At 44.6% G+C, this 21505-nt stretch overlaps 1 protein-coding gene and 1 non-coding gene across 3 annotated transcripts in view; both read right to left on the minus strand.

Annotated features, from left to right (window-relative positions):
- The window catches only part of Slit3 (slit guidance ligand 3), a 588944-nt gene that overhangs the window by 500074 nt on the left and 67365 nt on the right, over positions 1 to 21505 (minus strand). The gene's annotated exons all lie outside the window — the stretch shown is intronic.
- On the minus strand, positions 318 to 447 carry LOC117712192 (small nucleolar RNA SNORA17). Its single transcript, XR_004607259.1, has one exon. It is a non-coding gene; the product is annotated as a small nucleolar RNA SNORA17 (small nucleolar RNA).

Raw genomic sequence — 21505 nt, forward strand, 5'->3', positions numbered from 1 at the left:
CATGGTGCCTGTCTGGTGGTTGTCTCAGGCTTGCTCCCCATCCAGCCCACCCAAGTGCCCCCTGTGATCCTTGTCTGTCTCAGGCTCACTCTTGCTGGGGCTTGTAGTCCCAGGAGGGATTCTTCTAGTCTCTGGCTTGCTCCCTCTCTTGGGAACCAGACCAGCTCTGCCTAATGCCAGACTCTAGTGGTGGTCTCAAGTTAGCTCCCTGACTGGGCCCTCTGGAGCTGGATTGTTGGTCATTTCAGGCTTGCTTTTTTCTTTCTTTCTTTCTTTCTTTCTTTCTTTCTTTCTTTCTTTTTTTTTTTTTTTCAGGAAGTGTTAGGTTACTAATCATTCAGATGTTCATATGTCAAAACACAGCACAGACATAGCCTCACTCCTTTCTGCCACCTACTGACACACATGTGACACAGCATCCACACAAGCAACACCTCCAGGGCCAGGGCAGTGAACTTCTTTTTCCTCTAAGGAACAAACCTCGCCCTAAACAGCCTCTGCTTGCTGAAGGCACTATACAAGTTTACTGAATGAATGAACCCTTGAATGGAACATGGTCTGGAGGGTGGGGCTGGCACCTACCTGAGAGCACAGCTCATTCAGAATAAACCCAGAATATCACCCAAGGTCAGAAAAAAAAAAAAAAAAAAAAACCCAGGAAGATTACCAGCTGAGCCACGGGGTAAAGGAGGCTGCTTAAAACAAAACACCCATGATCACTTACTGGGGATGGAGGGAAGCAATGTTCCAGTGTCCCAATCTTCAACAAAGCATTTTGTAAAGAACTGAAGCTTCAGCATGGTGTCTCACAGCCAAACCCTCTCCAAGCCTACCTAGTGCACAGCAGGATGGGAGATGGTTTAGAAGGTTCCACAAGCAGAAGTGGTGTTGCCTCTGTACGGGCTTGGAGGTCCGTTCAGAAGCCATGCTCCGTTCTACCACAGGCCTTTTGCATGAGCTCTGTGCGTATACCCTCATGCCTGTACACAATGTTTTAAATACCGCATCACTACCTCAGGAAAGTTCTCCCCGACCAAGTGCTCCTACCACGTCAAATCAAACCCAGGATGGCTTTTGGCAGCTAGGTCTCCCCACATGGTGCTTGTTACAACTGTTATTTTCCATTCATTCCTTTGGACTCTTTGATCAACAACCCTGTGTACTGTCCAATACACTACGCGCTGACCACATGTGGCTACTTAAGTTGACTCAAATGACATAAAATCTCTAATTCATCCCTTTGGCTACGCTGGCCACATCTTCAGCCCTGAATAGCTACACATGGTGAGTGGCAATTATACTGGACACCCCCACCCCTGACTGCAGAAGGTTCTGTCAGGCGGTGTTGTGCTCAGTAAGGACAAAATGGACAAATGGGGGGGGAATCAGGAGCCTAATGGTTCCTGTGGTGGAGGAAGTTTTATTAATGCGAGCAAGGCACCGGTGAGTCAGTACTACACAAGAGTCTCCTAGGACAGAATTATCCTCATATGTGAGATTTGTAATGGTGGAGTAGAAGAGGCAATATTTATGTTGGGCTTTGAAGACTGGATAGGAGTTTGGCAGCAGAGAAGTACAGTGTCAAAAATAGAACAGCCCCTGAGCAGCGATGGTTGCTGCAAAGAGCGCTGTCCTGGTTTCTCACGCATCGCTCTGACAGAATAACCTGGCAAAAAATAACTTTAAGGGACAACGTGTCCATTTAGCTTTCAAAACCAGGTTACAGTCCATCAGGGGTGGAAATTAAGGCAGGATCCTGAAAACAAATCTAGAGTCAAGAGCAGAGAGAGAATGAATGCTTACTGTTCAGCCTCATTTCTGCTCTTATACAGCCTAGGATACAGTGCTAGGGAATGATGCCACCCACAGTGGGCCTTCCAACTTCAAACAGTGTCATCAAGACAATTCCCCTTAGATATGTCCTTAAGCCACCCTAATCTGAACAATCTTTCATTGAGAATCACTTCCAGGTGCCTCTAGATTGTGTCCAATTGAGGGGAATCAATACGTCATCATGAGTGCCATGTAAATGGATAAAAGAAAGACTTTGGATGGCAAGCTAAGGTAGCTGGACTTAACTCACCTGCAACTTCAGGTAAGAATATTGTGCACCTGCTATATTGGCCAACGCTATGAGGCCCCATCTCACATGTGTGACATCCCTGGGGTGTGACTCCTGCAACAATCATAAATAAACACACGGGTTTCTATGAGTCATGTGGGGTCGAGTGAGCTGAGTAAGCTGCCACAAGCCACATAACCAAGAAGTGCTAACACTGTGGTCAGTGACATGGAGCTCTGTAGGCAAACGGAACACAGTTGGCCTGGATCACCAGCCCTCGGCACAGGCTGGGGCTAATAAAAGTAGGCACGGAATTAGTGTTTGCTTTGAGGAAACGCCTTGAGCTGCAGAGAAGATGGAAGAAAAGGAGGGAGGCAGCAATGTGGAGGGTTAGGCTTAGGAAACGAGAAGACTAGAGTTCAGAATAAAGCCCAAGTGTACTACTACTCTGGGGTGACCTTGAACCTGTCTCTGACTTTGTGTGCCATGTCTGACCAACAGTCTTTTGCTTAATAGTAGTAAGGGCTTAATGAAGTAGATGATTCTTGTAACAGCTATCACATAAATACCAATGGAGGTTACTAAGAGGCTCACAGACCTTGGCCTTTTTCTCTAGGTTTTAGAAGACCATGATGACAGAGATACTCTAGTTTGAACCCTGTTAGGACTTGACATCAAAAGGAAAGCTGGAACTAAGAGAGGAGCAAAGGTCCCTGGAAAGCTCTGGACGGGACTGGAAAGGTAAATGATACGGCAATCAAAGATGGGCAATGCAGAGAAGAAAGGTTTGGGTGACACAAATAAGAATTTTCAGCCTAGAAGGCCAGCTGAGAGGAGAGAGTAGGGAGGCTGAGCTACCCTGGTGACTCCAGAGGAAGAGAGGGTGCTGGGCTGGCAAAACTTCCAAAGCCAGACCAGTCACATCACAGAGTACTCCCCTCCCCTCCAAACTATCAAGGTTCCACTCTCCACCTCCTAAGGAGCTCGTGTGGCATGGCTGCCGGTGACCGCGTATGGGCTTACACCTTAGACCCAACCAAACAGGCAGACAGTTGACTAACCAAGCCAGCCAGAGCTGTTCAGTTTCCCGGTATAGAGCTCTGTCACCCAGTACGTAATCTGAAGACCAGAGGCATCGGCATCACGTAGGAGCGTGCGGGAAGTGCAAGATGGACTGGAGAGATGGCTCTATCAGTCAGGTCCCTGCCTTGCAAGCCTAGAGACCTGAAATCAATCTCCAGAATACATGTGAAACAGGGGTGGGGGGTTGGCTCAGTGGTGTGTGCTTCTAGCCCCAGTGCTGAGAGGCAGAGAGAGAGAGAGAGAGAGAGAGAGAGAGAGAGAGAGAGAGAATTCATTGGCCTGAGAGCCTAAGCTAATCTAGCCTACATAGTGAGCTCCACATGGCAAGTCCCAAGCTAGTAAGAGATCTTGTAAGATAAAAAGAAAGGGAGAAGGAAGGAAAAAAAAGTGTGTGTTCATGTGTGTGTGTGTGTGCATGTGTGCATATGAGACTAGCAGTTGTCCTCTGTTCTCCATGAGTACACATGCACATATACACATACACTCAGGCCATGTCTCAGATGCACTGGATCTGTCTGTCAACCACATCTCCAGGTGACTCACGTGAACGTTTGGGCTTTCTGGTTAGAGCCGCCGCAGACAGACTGCTTAGTTCCGGCCGTGCATTTCCTGGTTCTCTGAGCTCAGGCAATGACTGCACCTTTCGAGACCTCCATTCTTCATCTGGGTAAACGGGAAGGAAGGGAGCTACTGCACTGGGCAGTTCTGAGGCGTCCCTGTGCATATGGAAGTGGTTAACACAGCCGTGCAGCTGCTAAGTGTTGACTTGATGCTAGTGATGGTTATTGAAAAACGTGGTGCTCAAGGCCAGAGGCAGAATAATGGTCCACTTGGCTACTCTTTAGGCAACAAGCCGCTCATGAAGGGATGAAATCGGTAAAAATTAGGAGAGGAGGCGTCTGTTAATGTAGGAGCCTCCCCAGGTACAATAATTTATCTCTCGATGCTCTGGCGCTTCCAGCCCTTGGAGCACCAGAAGTACATCTGGCCCACCCTCGTGGACTGCAGTTCAGGACAGTAAGATTAGGCCCAGAGCCAACATCAATAGTGAAACAGGCTCCAATCACTCTTCCGATAAGATCAGCAAACACACGGGCTGCAGCCTTAGGGCCCATTCCCTGAGGACAGGGGCATTAAGGAAGAGTGTCTCTGCAAGCTTGCCTGGCAGAGGCTCAGGACCAGAAGAACTGGGAAAGAAAGACCACCCCAGAGCACCGCTGACCCCCAGCTCCCAGCAGAGGTGCTGGCACTGGCTTATCACACACTGCAGAGACCCAGAAGCAGGGACAGCAAGACTCTGGGGAGCCTCCCACACCATGGCACTAGCTCCCTGATTTACAAGTTTTAGCTGACTTAATCCTCCCCCACCTCCGTACAAGGTCCAGACCCCATCAAGAGCTGAGAAATAGTTCATCAATAGCTGAGAAAAGCCAAGGCTCTGAGAGTTGAGGATATCGTCCACAATTCACAACACTACTTTATGGCATACATGGTGTTTCTCCTTATATCTGCATCTTGATGACCAAGGTTACTTGTTGGCTACCTGGCTGGCTTGTGTATGAGGGTCACCTGTGCTGCTCAGAGAAGACTAAGTGGGGATGAGCTTCCATGGTGGGACTCCTGGGCCCACTCAGTGGCTTCTCAATGAGATGACAGGCAGTTTATCACTGTATTCTGACAGTATTACACACAGGCATCAGCCAGTAACAGTGCACTATGAGAGCCGAGTGTTTGCTGTGTGGCTTCCCCTCTTCCACTCTGAGAGCCTTCTGAGACCCTGACATGTCCCTAGCTATTTCCCCTCAGTGTGCTCCGTGTGCTTCAGGATCGGCCCTGTATGTCATGATCTTCTGCTCCAGCGGTCCAAGCAAATGCCCTGCAGAAGTCCTCAGCCAGCCCACATCACCCATGCATGGTTCAGCATCATCCTCACCCTGCTGTATCTCTTCTGATGTGGACATTCATCTGTACCATCCCGTGGAAATACGCACACTATTGTGGAGACACCGGTACCCTGTGTGGCCAGCAGTCCCATGAGGGCCACATAAACATGATGATTACTAAAATCAACCCAGTGTAAATAAGTCCTCTTCACAGACCAGATCCTAAACAAAGGCAAGGAAGTCATAAATTGGAGGTTTATTTAACACACGCGCGCGCGCACACACACTTAAAGAATTGTCTCAAATGGTTTATGGCATCGTGGATCCTGGACAAGCACTGAAGGTATGTTTTTTTCAGCTATGTGACTTTTCTGCTTTCTTCAACCCCACCAAAATAATGATTATCCTTTACACCTATGGCTGAGGCTGACTCTGAATGACAGATGACCTATCCATCACTTCTTCCCCTCCCCATTATCCTTTCTTACTCACAGGCTTCCTCTCCCTTCCCTATCTTCACTCCCTTTCTTCCTCTTCCTCCCAGCCCCCCTCCTTCTTTTCTCTAGTTTGTATAAGAAAATACCTTCTCAGAGCACATAAAAGAAAGGAGCTAGTGTGTAATTTGAAAGGAGAACCAGGACCCAGATAAGTGAATGGTATTTTCATATTTTTTACTGACTTCTAATCCTTGCCAGCCTTGCACCATGAATAGGCAATACGCTCGCTCTCTTTTTCAACTTGCACAGTAGTCAACAGAGACAATAAAAAACACGTGTACCTGGTGCAAGAAATATGACTTATCACCTGCCTACTCCAAGCTAGCCCATCAAATTGATTCGGTTCCCTAAAGCATGGCACGGGTATCAAATAACACTGGACAGCGCCCTTCAGGACACACAACAGTAGCCCTTTCTCAATTCTACCATGCCCATCTTCTCCCTTCTGTTCTCTGAGCTTTAATCAGCTCCTGCTTCTACCTCTCAGTCTTGCATTAAACACTGGTCTGGCTTCTAGTGAGAATGTAATTTGGCCCTGATGCACACCCCCTTAACCTTGTTCTTAATAGAGTTGTTGTAATCCCCCAAACAAGTGCTCTTGCCCTAGGCACTGTAAGGGGCCAGGATTTCAGCCAGTGTGTTCTCTTTTGGATCCAGGTCCCCTTGTGCTAGCTGGTGGCTTCCTTATGTAATCAAACTTAAGCTCTTGTAAAAAGTTTTAATGGCAAACGCAAATCATATAGACCAGGTTCAGAGACCTGGCCAACACCTCCAGAAAAAAATATGATGCCTCAGAGTGAATATGGCTAGGAAATCTAGCGCTTACCCCTCTGATCAGGCCGTTTTGTTTATATACTTCTTCCCATTCAACAGGCTGTCATTATGTGAGCGCCAATAACCCAGGCGGGATTATGGATACAATGTATCACTGTTCAGCACTGCCAGAATTGGGATGTAAAGACCACTTAACTCGGAGCAAAATCAGGGAGCCCACAAATTATCACCACAGAGATGCCAAGGCCACGTTCAGCTATTCACTACACTCAACAGCATTACACATCTGAATGGGTTTAAGGCTCCTCAGAGGGGTGTGTATGGGGGGTTGGGGGGGTTGACGGCTGCTTCTATTGCAGGCACTGGTGGCCACTAACATTCTCCTCTAGGGCTGTGGCATATTAGAGCAGCAGTCCCCGTGCTTCCAGATTCCTTTCTAGCTCTATTGCTTCTTAAGCCTCGACCTACCACCTCCTCCCAGTGACACATTGGCATTTTGCCACGTCTTGGGTGTCTCCTCTCAAGGATAACGCAGAGTGGGAATGTGTAGAGTTCAGTGGGAAGCTATTTCTTTCTCCATATCATCTGCTCACCCAGAGAGTCAAGGTTGTAGGGGCGTGGGTTATATCTTAATGTTACTATGGTGCACACTAGGGGAAGTACACAAGGACGTGTGTGAGAGCGATTTCATTAAAAGTCCATTATGGCTTGGCTGTGTGGTGAGCCATGCAAGCTAATGACCAGGTATTGTCAAATACTCAAAGGCTCTTGGCTTCCGTCCCTGAATAATAAGCTGAGTTGCTTCTGGGGGAATGTGTGTTTAAGTACACTTAGGATGGCAGTGTCAGAGAGTTTTAATCATGAATATATCATCTTGTTACCATTCTTCGGTATTATCTAAATTATTTAATAGATAAATAAATAAGACACAGGCACAAAATTAACTTGCCTTTTTGAGTTTTCATAAAAACATTTGAGTGTAGCCTCAAAGGTATCTAGCAGGCTATGCACTTAAAAGAGTTCTTTATTTAATACACATCTGAAACACACATACACACACACACACACAAACACACAATCCATACAAATGAAAATACTGTGCACTTATGCAGTGCGCTATACTTCAGAGCTTGAGAAAAAAAATAACAGCAACAAAGATGTTGATGGAACACTATGGCTTTTTTCTTTTCCACTGTTGCCAACAAGGAATCTTGTGCTCAACAAATGTTCACTATCAATTTGCTGATTATTGATTCAATCTCTGGTGACAATGATTTGTCAGGATCGTGATGAATGAGCGGGGAAAGGATCTAAGCAAACAAATTTCCCTCATATCTAGGCCTTGAGACTTAGAAGCTACCATGTAAACATCCTTGCTCTGATCTTCTCGATTTAATCACCAGCGTGTAAGGAAACTGAGAAAGTTAAGCCACTTGTTTACTTTTACCAAAAACAAGAACGCAGGATAGTAGAAAGTGATAGAGGGATTCTGCCTTATGGTTCTCTGGGGGAAATCTGGAGCCTCACACCCAGCACATTCATGTAGAGGTAGGGGACTGGTACCCTGATGAACATTGCAGCCACCGTCACCCAAACAGAAGCACCAAGAATGGTGGCAGAAACCCCCAGCCAACCTGATCACAAGAGGCTCTTAACAAAACAGCCAAAGCCTGGGAATTCACGCACAGAGACAAACAGCCAAAATGGCAAGGTCTGCCTCTCACAGGAGATACTGGGCTACATGGAAAATTCCATACCCCAGTTCAAAGGGGCAGTGTGATCCAATAAATTTAGCTGCATGGGTTATTAAAAGCAATTGTGTATTCAGCCTGAATGTTTTATGCATGTGTCTTTCCCATAGCTGAAACACATGTGAAACCAGGGGGAGTTCCCAGGGACCTCAGTGACCATTTTGATTGCATCTGACATGCTATGTGCCGGGATGAAGGATGCTTTCAAGGCTGACTTGTTGCCTGAGATCTGCAGAAAGGATGTCTTGGAATAGGATGTCTTCAGAAGGACCATACAAGTAATTGAATCGGCAGCCAGCCAGAGCAGGAAACCTCCTTTTGTTGGCTGGTTGTAACACCTCATCTTACCAAAAAAAAAAAAAAAACCATCTTCTTAAAGACTGAATAATTCATGTGCTCTTGCTAGATGGGTTTAGCAGGGAGATGTCCTACCAAGTCAAAGAAGTGACAGAGATGTTTCTTTAGGGATCAGTGCAAATCTGAGTCCTGCTTGATGGGATTTAGCACTCTCCAGACCTTGATCCTCAACCTGTGTGATCTCAGGGTCAGAGAAAAAAAATCGAAAGGCAGAGCTCAGGGGCCAGAAAACATTGTGTCGGAGATGGAGATCACATACATAGCCTCTCATCTCTTTCTCCTTCGGCTTCTAAGAGAGACCTTTGCAGATGAAAAGGGTTTTGAAATTCCAAAAATGATGTGCAAAATGGGTCCTTGTCAAATAAATCAACCAAGAAAAACAAATCCAGCAACGACTTTGTTTTTCTCCCAAGGACTGGCTCAGAGATCTGTTTCTGTAGGAATGCCTGTGACTCTTTCTTCCGGGATCATCTGTGGCAGTATCACAGAGGATAGGGAGGAGGAGACTGGAGAAGATGGGGAGGAACAGAGGCGGGAGTTTCATCTTTGGCTCTGTCTTCAGAGGCCATTGGCAAAGTAGAAAGAATCGGTGGGCTTTTGACTTTGTAATCATACCTCATCTATTACCAATCATACAAGAAGAAACATAGGGCGTATGTATACACATAGGTGAGGGGTGGCAAGTTGATTAGTTTGCGGGTACAGAGAGCTCGCTTCAATCTGAATTCTACTGCTCACATCAAGGAGACTTCAGATCTTGGCTTCCTTACTGGTAAAGTGAGAGGATATCAAAACACACACTCCATGAAATCACATCACAGTGAGGATAAAATATGCCGATGCATGCAAGCACACCACAAGAGGACACTATAGAAACCAGACAGTAAAAATTCCCTATGACAAGACATTGCCTAGGGGTGAGGGGCTCAAAAGCTCCCACCCTTGACTGATGAGCTACTGACAGTTGATAGCTTTTGGGAGAGAGAGTCAGTTTTCTTTAGGACTGTGGCCAACCATACTCTAGTGGCTGACCCTACACCTATGAGCGCATAGACCCCATTAATTGGATTCACAGAGTCACTAAAAGAGAGAGACAGAGGCGAGAGATGTGGAGGGAGGGAGGAAAGAAAGCGGGAGAGAAAAAGGAGGGGGAACGGAGAGAGAGGGAGAGAGGGGGCATGAAGTCGGAAGGAAGTAAGGAAGTGAAGCTGAATCTGGGAGGAGTTAAGGGGACTATAACAGGGGCAATATGATCAAAACTCACTATATTAAATTCTCTACGAACTAATAAAATATTATATGAAAACAGATTTCCCAGTTTATCATATAATATAAATACACACTGTATTTACCATATTTTCTCTACCTAGCACCAAATGGTTTAATCATAAAAATGTAAATACTAAAATACAAAATAACACTTAAGATCCACTTATCACATACTAGGCATAAATAACGCCTCAATAGCAAATGCTGCTTACAAGGATGTTTAAGGTAACAAACACATTGATGGGCACCTCCTCCACCCAAAATTCTCACACCTATTGTCTGACAGGCTTTAAAGCACAGCCTGGAGCAGTCAAGGCTCTCCTCAAAGAAACGGCTTTACATTTACACACTGGGTGTGGCTCGCTGCGAGAGCAGAATGGCGTCATAAGGAAGAAATGTATAGGTCTTGTCATCCCCACCCCGAGGTGGGTGGGAAGGGGCGAGCTAAAGAATAAAGAAGCAAATCTTCTGTAATACGGAGATATAAGAACAACAGGCCTTGTAGTCTAGCCAAACTGGTTAATGTTCTCACTGAGACTCCAAGGCAGGACATGGTTCAAATCCTGCAGCACTGACGTAAGCAGGTTCGACAGAGGTACAAGCGTATTAATATTGTGCAACTAAGTGGCCTCCTGTGAGGAATATCTAACAAGGTTAGGTTGACAAGTTCCAATCCAGCTTCACTAGTAGGAAAAAAGGAAAGACTGGCTCGTGCTGAGGCCCACCATCTCAGAAGGATGTGAGAGAGGCACAAGCAGGCCTTTGGTCAGGGAAGGCGTCTCTGAGGTAAGTCAGCAGCCGAACACTGAAAGATGGATGGCTCCAGCAAGTGAGGACTGTGGGCAAGGACTCCTGACAGAGGGCAAGTTGGAGTGAGGGAGAGTAATGCTGGAGACAGCTGCAAGAGCCAGGTCCCTCACAGACCACTGTGGCAAGGAAGGGAAGCTTGACTCTGGTAGCCTAGGGAAACCAACGGTGGGATTCAAGCAGTGTACTTTGTGGCTCTGGTGGGGAGAACATGGTCAGTGAAGCCAGAGTGGAGGCAGTCAGGGAAGAGAGGTCTGCTACCCCTTAAGTATTAGATGCTGACAGAGATGAGGACAGTAGTGGTGATGGAGGCCTGGAGACTCCAGAGTCCAGAGGGCACAGGTGGCCCCACCCACTGCTCTGAAAGGGCAGTTTGCTCTAGCCTCTGAATTCCCACCCATCATCCCACTCACCACCCCAAGCTGCGAGTCTCGGGGTGCTCTGGCCTGCAGGTCTGTAGCAAACCAGAGCTCTTACAGAACAATGGTGAGCAAAGGGCAGCGGGCAGGCTTGTATAGGAGAGCATCTCCTGCCTTTGAGTGACAGAACACATTCCTCAGGAGGGGAAGCTGAACCCTGCCCTGCTTTCAAGATAGAACAAACATGGTTTTGAAGCACTTTCCCCTACTGGCAAGTAACTCCTCTTCCCTCTGTTTCCTCATCTGTAGAATGTTGGTAATCTCATTTGCATTGAGAAATAAAGTCAGGCGGCTGGCGCACAGGTCACCACATGCAATGGCTGACAGAGACGAGGTTATCTCATTAGCCAGGTGGAAGCTATGATCTCCTCAGTCTCATTTCTCACCTTGTCACCATCTACAGAGCAGACAGAGGTTGGGCCTCAGGATATTTAAGGTCTCAGAACAGATTGACTTTAATTTTTGGCTATAATCTAGACCTAGATTTCCTCAGACATCTAATCATATGGGATGCCGGAGAAAGGGCATGCTTGCACGGCCATTTTAAATGCCCAACAAGATGTCAGTCTTCCGCATCTACAGATTCTACGTCAGCACCCTCTAGCAAACTTTGAACAAAAATGCTTAGGGGGGGAAAGATATGTGTTTGCTGAAACACGTTCAGACACTTCTCTTGTCATTATTCCATGAGCAATAGAGTATAGCAAGCACTTACAGGTCATTGCCTTTGCATAATCTAGAGGAGATGGGGCACATGTTAGCTGTGCATGGGTCCAGATGAATACTACACCAGTCCATCTCAGGGACTTGGGCATATGCAGATCTTAGCATCCACAGAAGTCCTGGGACCAACCCGTGGTGGATGCTGAAGTCCACGAACGCTAAGCCCAGCCAGCAGTGATGTCTCCTGAATCCCTACTTTCTTTGACTACTTCCTTTAGTCCTCAAGCTTAGAGGAGTGGACTCACTTGGACAAGGTTGTCTCAGACATTAGTAAATGTACAAGACTATGGGTAAATGGGAGATATGGTGGTCCCAGGACAGAGAAGTGCTTCTGGGATAAGGAATGATGAGACATCCTGGCACACGTAAGATGCACAGCTCTGCGTATTTACGAGCTACAGGAGAGCCGAACAGTTCCCTCTTGACCTGCACATGCTTACATTTTTGGCAGCGATTCCCTCTACTAAATTACAGCGTTTAAGTCTGATAACCAGAATGATGGTACAATTTATGTGCTATGTGTATTACAGGCATGGACTCGGGTCCTGTACTTTGCTAAGCACTTGGGATGCGTCTACGCAGATGGAATGATGAAGACACAGTGGAGGATCTGAAATTCAGTGGAGGTTACCCAAGGACTCAGCCTACTTCTTTACCACGCTAATCAACAACAGCTAGCATTCTACTAATATTGGTGGGTAGCACTCTGTGATCTTCTGCCAAGGACATCAGTCCCAATTTTGTCTTGTTTGGTCCTCTGGAATCACGTCTGAGGAAGTGCTCAGGTTCCCAGGGGAGAGACTGATGGCATGTTCTTTCTGGCCATGACCACAGTTGCCCTACTTAACCCACTATAAATGGCACATTTCTACACTACTGTATAAAGTTCTCCAGTGTATACATATATCAAATAAATAGAGCAGTACAAGGGCCAATCACACAAATTTAATTATGTTTTATTTATTTAGGAGCTCCTGGGAGATGAGTCTAGCAGGACTGGGAAGAAGTTGTGAGGTAAGGCTTTGAGGAAATTGCTAGAAGAATCTTGGGAAAGGAGATGGAGGCCAGAAAGACTTCCCCCAGAGAGGGGCCCTGCCATTTAAGAAAGATTTCCTAAAGACTAGGAAAACCAGGCCAGAGCACACACACAGACACCCCCCCCCCGCCCCAAACTGTCCAAGGTGACAAAGAGTGAGGACTGTCAGGCAGGGACTGTGAGTATGGGACTGGCGTGGTCACGGACAGGATAAGTGCTTGGCAACCATGAAACCCCAGACAGAAAGGAAGGGAATGGGAGGGTAGAAGAGAGAGAGGGGGAAGAGAAGGGGGTGGAAAGAAAGAAAGAGGAAGGAGGGGCAGACAGGGAAGAGCAAAACAGGTAGATAGAGGAAGAAAGGGGTAGGGAGAGAATGAATGAGGGAGAGACAGGGAGACAAAGATCCCTCTCCTCTGAAGTAAGAGCTGTCCAGGACTTGTTTAGTGACATCTCAGAGCTCAGCCTTTGACAACACACATTTCACATATTCTTGTCTCGGGCTATTTCATTTCTAAGCACCCCAAAACAAAGTAGAACACTCAAAATATAAATTAAAGAAAGAAAAGAATATTAAAACAGCCTGGAGTGTCTTTCTTCATTTTTCTTCCTCTGACAGCTTGCAGCAAACCCCCCTAGTTAGAATCTTAATTATGGAAATTCTCATTTGTATTATGTGATTTATTTAAAGCCCCATCTTTCCAAGAGAATAAAATCCAGGTTTTGAAGCAGCACCTCTCAAAACAATTTATTCTCCTCCACTGACTAACTGCTTTGGCCAGCAATCATGAATTTATAGTACATTATGCCAAAGCAAAACACTTTAATAACTTAATCAAACATTTAAAATCCAGCTCACAGCCATATAATATACAGCAGCAGTTCTCTCGGCTCCCTTGCTAAAGGTCAATTACCATTTTTATTCCAAACATCCACATCCTAGAGAACACACACACACACACACACACACACACACACACAGACACACACGGTAAATAAAAGAGAACATTTGAAATTCAAACCTTGGCTGATCTGTACACAATCTTACAACCATTCTACTGTAAAACATGAAGACTAATCATTCAGATATTCTTAGCAAAGAAAATAGAATATATAAAAGAACACAACCAATGAGATTAAAGCTATTTTCATATTGAAGATATTGAGGGGAAGGGTCTGGGGCTAGCTTTCATTAGGTCATGTGACCATATACAAGGAGACAGTGACAGAGACAAAATGATGGCGTGCACCATCTAGTCCTTTCTTGCTGGTGACCAGCAGACGGACGCTATCTGGAAACGCCTTCACCCCTATCAGAGAGAAAGTATACTGACTTCATGCCTTTTAGAGGAGAATTATGTGTTTCATCACTGTTTGATGGGAGAACAAGGCAGGGATGCCAAGTTGGTGTGTATTTGGCATGAAGTGCTGGCCCCAGAGATGGAAAAAAGTCAATCAACAAAAATGCACTCATTTGCTCCTCTAAGTCAAATAAATTTCTCTCTTTCTCCTTATTCATCAGTCTTGGCCTGTGAGGGTGATGGAAGCAGAGGCCAAATTCCTGGAGGGATGCGTGCCAGTCATCCCGAGCACTCTACTTGGATAATCTTCTAACAGCCTCTGAGATGGGTTAATGGAGTACTTACCAATTTGCACTCAGCAAGAATGTAAGTGAAGGAGGAAATAAAAACAAAGACAAGGCAAGAAACTGAGAGTCTTGAAGGTCCTACAACCATTCATTCCAAAGAGTCTGTACCCATAGACGACCCTGAGGTGACAAATATGATCTTTTCCAGTCTCACATCCTAACGTGCTGTTCATGACAGAACCTGGTTCCAGTGGCCAGCGGCATTTTCCACTGCTGGTCTTGTTTATGGAGATGAAACCATCAATCAAGGCAGATACTTCTCATGCCTCTCTTCCATGACAACTTTAGAAACAAGACTATTTAAAAGCCCATTCTAGGGCTGGGAGAGAAAGCCCAGCAGTTAAGAGCACTGACTGCTCTTACAGAAGACTGGGGTTCAGTTCCTGGCACCCACATGGTGGCTAACAATCATCTGTTACTCCAGTTCCGGTGGACCCGATATGGTCTTCTGACCTCCGTGGGCACAGCATACATGTGATACATACAAGCATATTACTCATGAATACGAAATGTAAAAAGTAAGTGCTGAGAAAAAGAGAATGACAATAAGGCCATTCTACTCAATGGTCACTACTCCCCTCAGCCATAGGTGGTCCTCCAGGCTGCTGAGAAAGCTCTCTGATAGTTCACGGATGAGAAGTGAAGTGAGTAGTTTTATTCAACTTGAGATGAAAATGTCTCCCAAATTCTCTAGTCCATGTCAATTTTTAAAATGTTGGTAGTTGAATGCTGGTAGTTAGTGAGTAACCACAAAGACCCTAACCAAATCAGCACATGTCCAGAAACTTCTAGAAAAGAGGCGTTCCTACTTGACTCTGAGGACTTCGGTTGAAACGCTGATGAAGCCTTTCCACCCTCCTGGGAGCATCTTCACGTACTCCACACTCTCAAGGGTTTGATGTCTGCCAAGCTGAAAGGTATCTGGGTATACAGTTGCCTTCCTGGTGGACTGTAGAGTCCTTTCAGACAGTCCCAGAGACTCCTCTTACAATCCCAAGTGCTAAAAGAGTACTTAGTGGGCAGCGGCTTAATGTAAGCTAACTGTCTGATACACAGGCTGACAGCACTGCCTGTTGCCCCTCTCTAGGGGTGGATGAGCTGCTGAGGGCTCTTTCTGAGAGGGAAATTGCTGGAAAATGCTTTGAAAATGCCCTTAGATGAGGAGCCCGGTCTTACAATTTCTCAGAAACATATAATCAGTCTCATTTTTCCCCCAGCCCTGCCTCAGAGGCTACAGCAAAATGCCTTCAAGCATTTACTATGAGCCAGACACCTTTTAAATGCTACCCATGGATGCCATCCAGTTCTCCCAGCTACATCATACAGATATATGGGTATTTTATAGACAAGGCACCAAGGTGCAGAAAGGTCTATTCATTTGCCTGAGGTCAAACAGCCAGTGAGTATGGGCTGGGTCTCCAGGTCCCACGTCCCCACTGACCCTCTCTGCTTCTCTTCCCCTTCCCCCTCCATGTTTAAAATCTTCCCACAACTTAGCCTGTGCTTCTGCTTCGTTCTGGAGAGAGACAGCTTTTGGATGATATCTGAAGGTTCTATAGGCTTGAAGTCTTCCAACAACCTCTTCCTCACCATCCTGGTTCACTCAGGGATATGCAGGAGGATCCCACAGGGCTGCTCCGGCTGAGGCCTGCCACTCTCCTCATGCCCTACCCACCCCTCTCCCCTTTCCCCCCCCCCCAGATTTTAATTATCTTATCATGTGCATGCCCTCCAGTTCGATTTGACAACTGGTTTTCCCTCTGTTGTATCTGTTTTCTTCACTGAATCATTATGAAATGATTTTCAGACATCAAAACACTTAATGCCTAAAGCTGATAATATGCATCCCCCAAACTGAGGTGACTCTCCTGACTACTGTTACTACACTTAAATTTAATACTTATTTTTCCTCAGTTATATGGCTTCCCTTCCACTTTAAAATTCCTAAGGGCTGAAGAGAGAGTCTATTACAAAACTGGGATTTAAAAAAAAAAAAAAAAAAAAAAAAAACTAATAAAATAAAGTAACTGAAAAGCACCCACCCTCAGTGTATGCTTACAGACCACACCCAAAGGGGCCAACCTTTGTAAACGTGGGATAATTTAAGTGTGGACAATGAAGGCGATAAATTTTTGGAGTGAAAAGCCTGTTCATGGTTCTGACTTAACAACAATGATCATGTTCTAATCATGGTATTGAATGAGGACAAATGAGAAACAGGCCACATTCATGGGCTGCTGGATGTTTGGCTTCTGAGTGGTCAACGGAGAAGTACCAGACACATTGGCGTGGGTGGGGCAAGCCGGCTCTCACCACTGAGAAAGAAGAGAAGTCCTGCAGTCATTTAATGAAGGAATATATTTGCCACCCATGCGCATTTAAATATACATAATCTATTTGTATCACAACTAATTAAAGACTAACTGTGAGCTCTGGTTAGGGTTAAATACACCACAGTTTTTCCTGCTCTTTGGAAAAACATCAAAAACCTAGGCAACTCATATTTTCAAGCCCTGCATGCTGCATTAAAATTTCATGCAAGTCAAATTCCTCTCCAGCCTGCTTCCTTTTCTGTAAAAGGAGGAAATTGGATAATACAGTATCTCCGTCTCCTTCCAGCTCCTGAAGCCCGTGTTTGCTTTTTCCCAGCACATGGATCTAGAATAGTCATGGATTCAAATCCCACGTGGCAAGTTATTTTAATTTCTGATCTCCAGAATTTTCTCTCTGTACAAAGGATGCGGTGGTTAAAAGAAAAATTCAAAGCTACATTTTAAAATGTTATCAGTATTTACATACCCATCACTTAGATTTCAACGATGGTTTTCATTCCATTATTTATTTCCATTTTTTATTGAACCATTTTAATGTAAACTATAGATATCAGGACAAGGACCTCTAAGGAGTACAGTAGTCCTTTCAAAACAATTAAGAACATTCTTCTATGGACCTAGAATACCATTATCAGACTGAAAGCCAATAGCAATACCCCAGTATTGTAACGTTTCATGTTTGGATTGCTCTCCAAGTTTTATTTCATACAGTCCTTCCATTGTGAGTTTGGTTGTTTGGTTTTTCTATCTCTTACGTTTCTTTTGAAATCATTTCTGAAGAATAATTCACCAATCAAAATTGTCCAACCTGAAGAATTTCCACGCAGTGAAGATTCACAAACTCTCCACTCTAGTTGAGTAAAGACATACACCCCCAAACCCTAATGCCCCTTTGACTCACCACTCTCTACTGTTAACCGTGGCCCTAACTTCCTACCACAGATCAGTTTTAACCTGTTTCTAAATTGACTTAAGTGGAGTTACTTTCTATATAGCTTTCAAGCCTACCTTTATCATGCATTGTGCTTCTACAATGCATTGTGTCATGACAGGTAGCAGTATTGTCCTGTGTGTCTTTTGTTTCCACTTTTGATTGGCTGATTCCACTGAAGGAATGCAGCACTGTCTCTATTTACTCTACAGTCGGTGAGCATTTGGCTCGTTTCCAGTTTGTGGCTATCAAAGGCAATGCTAATATGAACACACTTGTATCTGCCACACTGTGGGGTGCAGGTTCAGGAACAGAACCGTAGGATCTTGGATTACATAGACATTCAGATCCACTGCACAGTGGCAGCCTTCCAGAATAACTGTATCAATTACTACTGCAGTGGGATGTAACAAAAGTGCTCATGTCACTCATCTGCAACTAGGATGGTAACTCTTAGCCAGTCTTAGGAGTGACTCACAGGCTGGTTTATCCCACAGTCCCCTGAAGATGAAGCAACTTTACGTACCATGGCTGACCAACTGGATATCTTTGAGTGAACTGTGTATTCCAAATTCTTAGCTACTGCCCCCTCCCTCTCCCTCTTCTCCTCTTCCCCTTCTCCCTCTCTCTCTCATTAGTTCCCTCCACACCCCTATGTAGAGTGGGTCTTGAATCTACTCTGAAGGGCGTTGGTCACCTTGCCCTGAGTCAAGCTACTGGTGCATAGGTGGGCTTCTCCTGCTCTCCAAATGGTTTAATCACTCTCCCTACATGGCAGTTAATCCTCCTCTCATCCCATACCCTCATGTCCCCAACTCCCCTTTCTCCCTGACTAAATCTTTCATCCACAGTATTCCCTGTCTTTACTTTCTTTTTACCTACATTCTAGGACCAATCACCTTTCATTTAAGTAGCCGCTTCTCCTCCCCCATTTCATGCCTTGCACAGATAGTTTATGTTAGACACAGTACTAAAATATTGAAGCTAGGATCCTTGGGGGACTGTGTATAACCTCACTTAGGCTATTCTTTTCCAATTCCATCCGTTTTCTTGCTAATTTCCTTGTTCTTTATAGCTGAGTAATATACCATTGTGCACCACATCTTCGTTACCCAGTCGTTAGTTGTTGGGCATCTAGGCTGCCTCCCTTTCCTAGATATTGTGAACAGAGCAGCAATGAATAGCAATGGGCAGGATCCCTGTGATACCTTTGGGGACCTGTCCAGAAGTGCCATAGCCGAGTCATATGGTAGTGGTATTTTTATCTTCCTAAGAAACTTCTTATTGATTTTCAAACTTTAGTTTCTTTCTTTACCAGGGTGATTGTCTTCTTATTGATTTGTAGGCAATCTTATGAATTCTCAATGTACTTCCTCTATTAATCACCAATATATTTACTTACAAAGACACTTACAATATCTTTACTTTACTTACTGTATCTCCACTTACACTGTGACACATTTTTTTCTGGCTTTATAACAATGTATCCCACGTGAACAAATGTTACTTATTAAAATGTGAGCAAAGTATATATCTCATTCTTTAAGTCCAGAGCCCTCTGTGTCCTAGCTGGGAAGTATCAACTGTCTCAAGGCTATTAATATCCTGTTGTCTTCCAGAGGTAAATACTCTGGCCTTCACCTCTAAATCTACTGTCCACTTTCAACTGATTTTGTGAATACATGAGACAGGCTGTCAATACAGTTTTTCATATATATCAGACTTCTCCAGCACAAATTATTATATATTAGAAATGGCTAATCCTAACTGCTTCACAGTCACCAACTTTTCCAAATCCAGCCCTGCTCTACACCTGAGTCTCCCAGATCATCTCATCTCCGATACAAATTTTAGGATGATCTTAACTATTTGCACGGTGGTCTCCTGGCAGCTGCAGTGGGGCTGTGCTGATCCATCCATCTTCCTGGCTGTTTGGAGAGAACCCCCACACTGTCTGCTTTTTCCCTCAGGCCTCTAATCCTGCTCACACAGAGCAGCCACCTTTAATTTTGCAGTGTGAGGGTACTGCACATCTTTCGTCAGACCTGTTCTTAGACAATTAACATTTCTGATGCCATTGCAAAAATGACATTAAGACCCTCTAATGGTCTGTTGGTGAAACACAGAAAACTGTACTGATTTTTATAAGGCATTAACTTTGTGTCAAATGAGCTTCAGGACTGACTGCGACTCTGATAATTTACTTGAAGATTATTTTGTATGTTCTGTGTATGTGGTCACATTCTCTGGGCAGGATGCCATTCACTTATTTTCCTTGGCTACACGTTTGTCTCCATGTTTTCTCTTCATCACCCCCTCCACACACACACACAGTTCACCCATCTTTCCTTCCTTCCTTCGTCTGTTTTTTGTTTTGTTTTTCTTTCTTGTATCATAGCTAGGACCTAGAACGAAGATCGTGATAGAAGCAGTCTGCTTCACCTAGAAAACAGGCTTAAATTATTCCTCATTAGCCATGGGTTTTTTAAGTTCTGTTTTGTCCTTGTGGGTCAAATGCTTTTAAGTCGCAAACCAATTCTGAAGTCTACTGCTACTTTTCTTTATCTAAGAAAATGAAATGACTTCTCCCATTTATTCTGCAAATATGATGAATTACATTGTTAGTTCTGAACCAGTACGTGTTGACTTGTTGTTTATGTCATAGCCTACTGCATATAAAGAGAGACCCAGATTCCTCCCGTTTGGTGTCTCTAAACACATCAGGTTCTTAGAATGCTATCAAATGCTGTCTGCACCACAGCATACACTTCGGGTGTCCAGCCAAGTCTTGTATGCTAATTCTTGATCTCTAGGGTGACATTACTGGAGGTGGCAGAACCTTAGGATAGAGCTAGTGCCAGGACTCAAGGTCATTCAGAATTGTTCATTCAGAAGGTCATTGTGAGACATAACCCCTCCCTTCCTATCCTCACATGCACCCACTTTCCTTGTGCTTCTTAGACAAGTGGTGAGAAGTTTTGATCTGCCATACCCTCCTGCTATGATATGTGGCCTTGCTATGGGCCCATAAGCAGGATCAATCAAGCATGGACTGGAATTTCCCGAACTGTGAGCCAAAATAAACCTTTCTTCTTTGTAAGTTAATAACCTTGGGCATTTCGAGATAACAACAAGACTTAGAAAAAGGAAGTAAGCATATAGAACCACTTAGATCATTCCATGAAACGTGACAGCCTGCTCAGCCCCCACCACTCAGGGAATGGAGCCTTGGTCTCATTGGATTCCTTGGGCTCTGGTTGAACGAACCTTTTTTTTTTTTTTTTTTTTTTTTTTTTTTTTTTTTCTCTCTCAGGGACTTTTGAGGAAGTGCCATATGGGAGACATGTGCCCTTGGTCTGGAATTTTTTTCATGTTAGCTAGCAGCCACTGAACTTGAATGCCAAGATGGCTGAGCAGGCAGGCCATGGCTCACATTTTATTTTCTTAAATAAAGTTGCTTGATAATATTCTGGCAAAATGTTTTGGCATCAGAAAAGATCCTGGAAATCTGGTTTTCTTTCCACTACAGGTCTCTGACTGGCTGGTGTGTGTGTGTGGGGGGGGGGATTCTTTTAAATTCATTAATTTTATTAGACTGTGTTTGATTTTGACTTTCAAGGCACGCTGTGTCCTTTCAAGAAGGACTTTCAAGCCATCAGCTATTTACAGAAATCTTTTGAATTATAGTAATCCTCTGCACTATTATTTATGTTTCAGTATTTTAGTTTCTTCCCCGGATTCATTCTATAACTGTTCAAAAAACTCTACCCAACTTCCATCCCTATGGGTTTTCTTAAAGGTCTTTTTAGTTCTACAGTAACTGCCTGTGGATTTAAAAATACCTTCTATCTTCCATTTCTTCTTAAGCGTCACAATTATTTGTTTCATCTAGATCCATACGTTTTAATTTTAAAAAAATCACTTCTCTGGGGTTG

Source organism: Arvicanthis niloticus, chromosome 6 (genome assembly GCF_011762505.2).
Source record: "Arvicanthis niloticus isolate mArvNil1 chromosome 6, mArvNil1.pat.X, whole genome shotgun sequence".
Taxonomy (NCBI): domain Eukaryota; kingdom Metazoa; phylum Chordata; class Mammalia; order Rodentia; family Muridae; genus Arvicanthis; species Arvicanthis niloticus.